This window comes from Chiloscyllium plagiosum, unplaced genomic scaffold (assembly GCF_037043375.1).
Source record: "Chiloscyllium plagiosum isolate Xiang-an unplaced genomic scaffold, Cpla_swu_hap1 HiC_scaffold_48, whole genome shotgun sequence".
Classification (NCBI taxonomy): domain Eukaryota; kingdom Metazoa; phylum Chordata; class Chondrichthyes; order Orectolobiformes; family Hemiscylliidae; genus Chiloscyllium; species Chiloscyllium plagiosum.
In genome coordinates this window covers 51,020,601-51,025,728 of record NW_028270186.1, presented here as the reverse complement: position 1 = coordinate 51,025,728, position 5,128 = coordinate 51,020,601, and the positions used below count along the sequence as shown (strand labels likewise).

The following is a 5,128-nucleotide window of genomic DNA, read 5'->3' as shown; positions in this document are numbered from 1 at the left end:
AGATTTCTAGAAACAACAAGGTTCAGGGGGTAGTGCGGGATATTAGTGTAATGTATGTTTAAATAACAGTGTGTTAATAACAGTTTTTTTTCACCAACTTCCCCACACAAGGAGGTACCCATTGCTGTAGTCAGTCACATAACCCCAGTTCTGAGAACCGGTATCAGACAAACTTCGTGGAGGAGCCACGAATACCAAACCGGAAGTGGGGGTGGAAATGAGCACGTGAAGCTATTCTATGGCACCAGTGACATGACTGGTAAAGGTGCAGTCATAGAGTCATAGAGTTATATAGATGTACAGCATGGAAACAGACTCTTTGGTCCAACCCGTCCATGCAGATCAGATATCCCAATCCAACTTGTCCCACCTGCCAGAACCCGGCCGATATCTCTCCAAACCCTTCTTATTCACATACCCATCCAAATTCCTTTGAAATGTTGCAATTGTACCAGCCTCCACCACTTTCTCTGGCCGCTCATTCCATACACGCATCACCCTCTGTGTGAAAAAGAAAACCTTTAGGTTTCTTTAATATGTTTCCATTCTCAACCTAAATCTATGCCCTCTCGTTCTGGACTCCCCTAAACAGGTAAAAGACTTTGTCTATTTATCCAAGCGCGTGAAATGCTAAGGCTGGGAGTGCTTCTGGTTTGCTTCCCAAACTGACTCAATACATTTTGCTAAATTCCGTGGTGCTTTTTAGAAATGCAGTTTCTGTTCACCTCAAGCTAAAAGCAAGTTTCTGAACATAGTAACAGAAGTCAAAAGGCAATTACCTCACCCCACCCCCACTCCGGAAGAGGCGCTAACTGCCCTTGAGTGCTGTTTGTTCTCGATCTGAAGAGCTTTCACGCCTGAGTCACCTTCACGTCTCTGGTTGCTGAGTGAATCACAAAGAAGGAATTTCACCAGAGCTGCAACTGCCTCACTTCTCCACTCGCCACCCCCGTTTACATTTTCCTGCTCGTCAGTGATTTAAAGAAAACCAAACGAATGCGATGTCATTCTGTAGCCTCTCTGTCGATTCCTCCGTTTCAGTTCCAACATGACTTAGATCTCGGGGCGGAACTTAATACTAGCGACGCTATGAATGCGCAAGTGGAAAGGATCCTCTGAGAGTGTAATTTCTTTCATTGCTGTTGCTGATTGAATGAGCCACTAACGTGCGAATTGCACCAAAACATGATTCAGGATATTTGGTGCCAATTCTCGCACGTTGAATAACGATTGACAGTTTCCAAATGAGGTCTTTCTGAGACGACCTTGGTGTACATTTGACAGACAGACAAGTTCAGGAATTCGTGGTGCGCTATGACACCAGTGCATCTGCTTCTTTCTTGTCTTTGAACCGAGCCGCTTGCGCGAAGGAAGGCAAATGCGGTACTGCTTTTCGTGGAAGGAAAAGAATGGCATATGATCAGAATCAAGTTGGAGAAAAACTTAACAATGGAATTGCATGACATTTCACTACCAGAGCAGATTTGTTCAAGCAAATTCGAAGGCAGGTTTGCAGATGGGAAAGCATGCAAGAAAGCTCAGCTTTTGTCCACATGAAAGAGTGCAGTTGAAGAACAAAGCAGTTTCTGCCCAGTTTCGAACTGGGGACCTTTCGCGTGTTAGGCGAACGTGATGACCACTACACTACAGAAACCAGCCGCTGCCGGGCGTGCGGCTGCACAGTGGCATCCGGCAGTGAAAGTTGAATCCGTTCTTCTTTTCACCTTTCTGTTTCCAATAGCTCGTTGGTGTCCAGCGTAATCGACATTCTGAAAACGTAAACAAAAAGACACGTTAAATTGATGACAAAATATAGACAAAGATGTCGTCGATGTTTGTACCGTAGGGCGAGGTGGAATAGGCTGGGACGACTTTCCCAGCAGCGTAACAGCTGCGACATGACCTTATGGATGGGTGGTAAACTGAATACTTACGTGTTTTACCCAAGTTGGTGTGAGTTGAAAACTCGACAGCATAGCTTTAATGTGAGTGGGCTGAAAGTGACAAAGGACCTGAGACACATTTCCTGTAAAGAAGGTTGTGCGTGTTTGGAATGATCTACCAGAGGAAGTGGAGGAGGCTATTACACTCAGAAAATTGCAAATGTAATCGGGTGAGTTTCTGGATAGGATGCGTTAAAAGGGATTGGGGCCAAATGCTGGGGAACGCGACTTGTTTAATTTTGGCTATGTGGTGAGCGTGGACGAAGTCCACCGGAATATCTTTTTTCACGATCTACCCAAATAACGTTATGTTGCTTCGACAGGCTTTAAAGGATTACTTTTTAGCGGAGTTTGCCGTCGCAGTCTGTGGCACAATCATTTAGCCTGTTCGACTGCTCACGGGAAAGGTAGTATTGTGAAACACTGCTGAAACGAACGACTTCCTTACTTTAGCTCCGACTGACCATACTCTGTGAATTTTTGCCAGATCCTCAGCTGAGGATTTTTGCTGCTGGAAGTTACCTCAGAAACCCTGTTAAATCGAAATGTATTGAGCGAATCGCAAAACAGAAAACATTTAACACGGAACACAAACAAAACTGGCATACCTCATGCATTTTCAGACACAGAGATGCATGAATGCTAAATGTGATACAATCCGAGGGCATGAGTCATAAAGTAATCTCACAACTAACAACAGGGCATTTCCAAACGACTCTTTCAAACATTCTGCAGCCTTAGTGCACCACCACTTTCCAGACAATGCTGAAAAGAGAGAAAGAAAGAACATAATAAGAATTGGCCGTAAAAAGTGAATTTCACCACACACAGTCTCGATTAGATTACCTTTCCCTGCCGATGATTCCAGGACGGAAATGAAGGAAATGGGAGAAATTCAACAAGGTATGACATCGAAATTCATTGGAACGATTTTCCCATCAGCTAGAAACCCAAATAACAACGAGTAGAGTCACCGTAGGACTTGGTTTCACAACAGCGATAAAATAACAGTCTCCGTTCAGTTCCAGTAAAAGCTCAACTTGCCTGGGACGGCAGAACTGATTGCAATTTTCCGAGCGGGAGGCGAACACGAACACGACACGAGAGACATTTTGAAATATTTGGCAGGATCCCAAACCACAGAGGGTTCCCTGGGATGCAAACTCATTTTACTTTTGTTTTCAACATCAATATACAGTGGGCACCGAAACAGCATTTTAACAAGCTGCAGCGTTGGAGTGGATCAGCAGAAATGGCAGTGGTGGGTTTTGAACCCACGCCCCTTTCGAGACTGGAACCTGGATCCAGCGCCTTAGACCGCTCGGCCACACTACCATTCGGCAGCACCGCCTCATTTTCTTCTATTTCCAATTGTGCTCCAGCATATCAACAGATGCAAAGTCACATGAAAAGTGTTCCATGATTCCGCTCGGACTCGCACAGCTGCTGGAATGTGCCCGGCTACAATGTCAATTTCACAGCAGATATTGATAGCCCATCAATCCAGACAAAAATCAATGGTAAGCTGAGTCTATCTTCTCAGACTTCTTTCAGCTACAAATGTATCTGTGAGTGCGTGAGAATATGGGTTCGCTTATGATTTGGTCAAATAACCATGAGTTGCTTGACATTACTGGAATTTCAGTTCTTGCTTTGCTAAATGATTTCACCCATTGCTCGAAACAGGACGACTTTCACGTTTACACGGAACACGAAACACACCGGACTACAGGGAAAATGCACAAACCTGAGCAGGCCGTGATCCACATCATACCGTGCAGCATAGTTTCAGTCACTGTGTCTGTTTTTTTTAAGAATAAGAGTCCCAAAGAATGTTCTCCACCCTAAAACCGGAGGTATCATTACAATCCGAGAACGACAGATCACATGAGAACGACAGATCACATTGTGAGAATGCTCTGGCCTCGGAGCCAGTTCGAGATGCCACTTTCCTTGCCTTTTACCTTAACCGTGCAATTTGCTGCTGAGATGTTCACTCCTGGACATGAGCCACATGGATACCAACTGAGTTGGAAACCTGTGTGGGAATCGAGGAGAAGCGACTCAATACATTTTGCTAAATTTCGTGGTGCTTTTTAGAAATGCAGTTTCTGTTCACCTCAAGCTAAAAGCCAGTTTCTGAACATAGTGACAGAAGTCAAAAGGCAATTACCTCACCCCACCCCCATTCCAAAAGAGGTGCTAACTGCCCTTGAGTGCTTTTTGTTCTCGATGTGAAGAGCTTTTACGCCTGAGTCACCTTCACGTCTCTGGTTGCTGAGTGAATCACAAAGAAGGAATTTCACCAGAGCTGCAACTGCCTCACTTCTCCACTCGGCCTCCCCGTTTACATTTTCATGCTCGTCAGTGATTTAAAGAAAAACAAACGAATGCGATGTCATTCTGTAGCCTCTCTGTCGATTCCTCCGTTTCAGTTCCAACATGACTTAGATCTCGGGGCGGAACTTAATACTAGCGACGTTATGAATGCGCAAGTCGAAAGGATCCTCTGAGTGTGTAATTTCTTTCATTGCTGTTCCTGATTGAATGAGCCACTAACGTGCGAATTGCACCAAAACATGATTCAGGATATCTGGTGCCAATTCTCGCACGTTGAATAACGATTGACAGTTTCCAAATGAGGTCTTTCTGAGACGACCTTGGTGTACATTTGACAGACAAGTTCAGGAATTCGTGGTGCGCTGTGACACCAGAGCATCTGCTTCTTTCTTGTTTTTGAACCGAGCCGCTTGCGCAAAGGAAGGCAAATGCAGTATTGCTTTTCGTGGAAGGAACAGAATGGCATATGATCAGAACCAGGTTGGAGAAAAACTTAACAACGCTTTGCACTGTAATTAAATGGAATTGCATTTCATTTCACTGCCAGAGCAGATTTGTTCAAGCAAATTCGAAGGCAGGTTTGCAGATGGGAAAGCATGCAAGAAAGCTCAGCTTTTGTCCATATAAAAGCCTGCAGTTGAAGAACAAAGCGGTTTCTGCCCAGTTTCGAACTGGGGACCTTTCTGTGTTGGGCGAACGTGACGACCACTACACTACAGAAACCAGCCGCAGCCGGGCGTGCGGCTGCACAGTGGCATCCGGCAGTGAAAGTTGAATCCGTTCTTCTTTTCACCTTTCTGTTTCCAATAGCTCGTTGGTGTCCAGCGTAATCGACATCCTGAAAA

The 5,128-nt window shown here is 44.9% G+C and overlaps 1 non-coding gene across 1 annotated transcript; it reads right to left on the bottom strand.

The window, feature by feature from the left end:
- Positions 1–1,581: 1,581 nt before the first annotated feature.
- On the bottom strand, positions 1,582–1,654 carry trnav-aac (transfer RNA valine (anticodon AAC)). Its single transcript has one exon. It is a non-coding gene; the product is annotated as a tRNA-Val (tRNA).
- Positions 1,655–5,128: the final 3,474 nt, after the last annotated feature.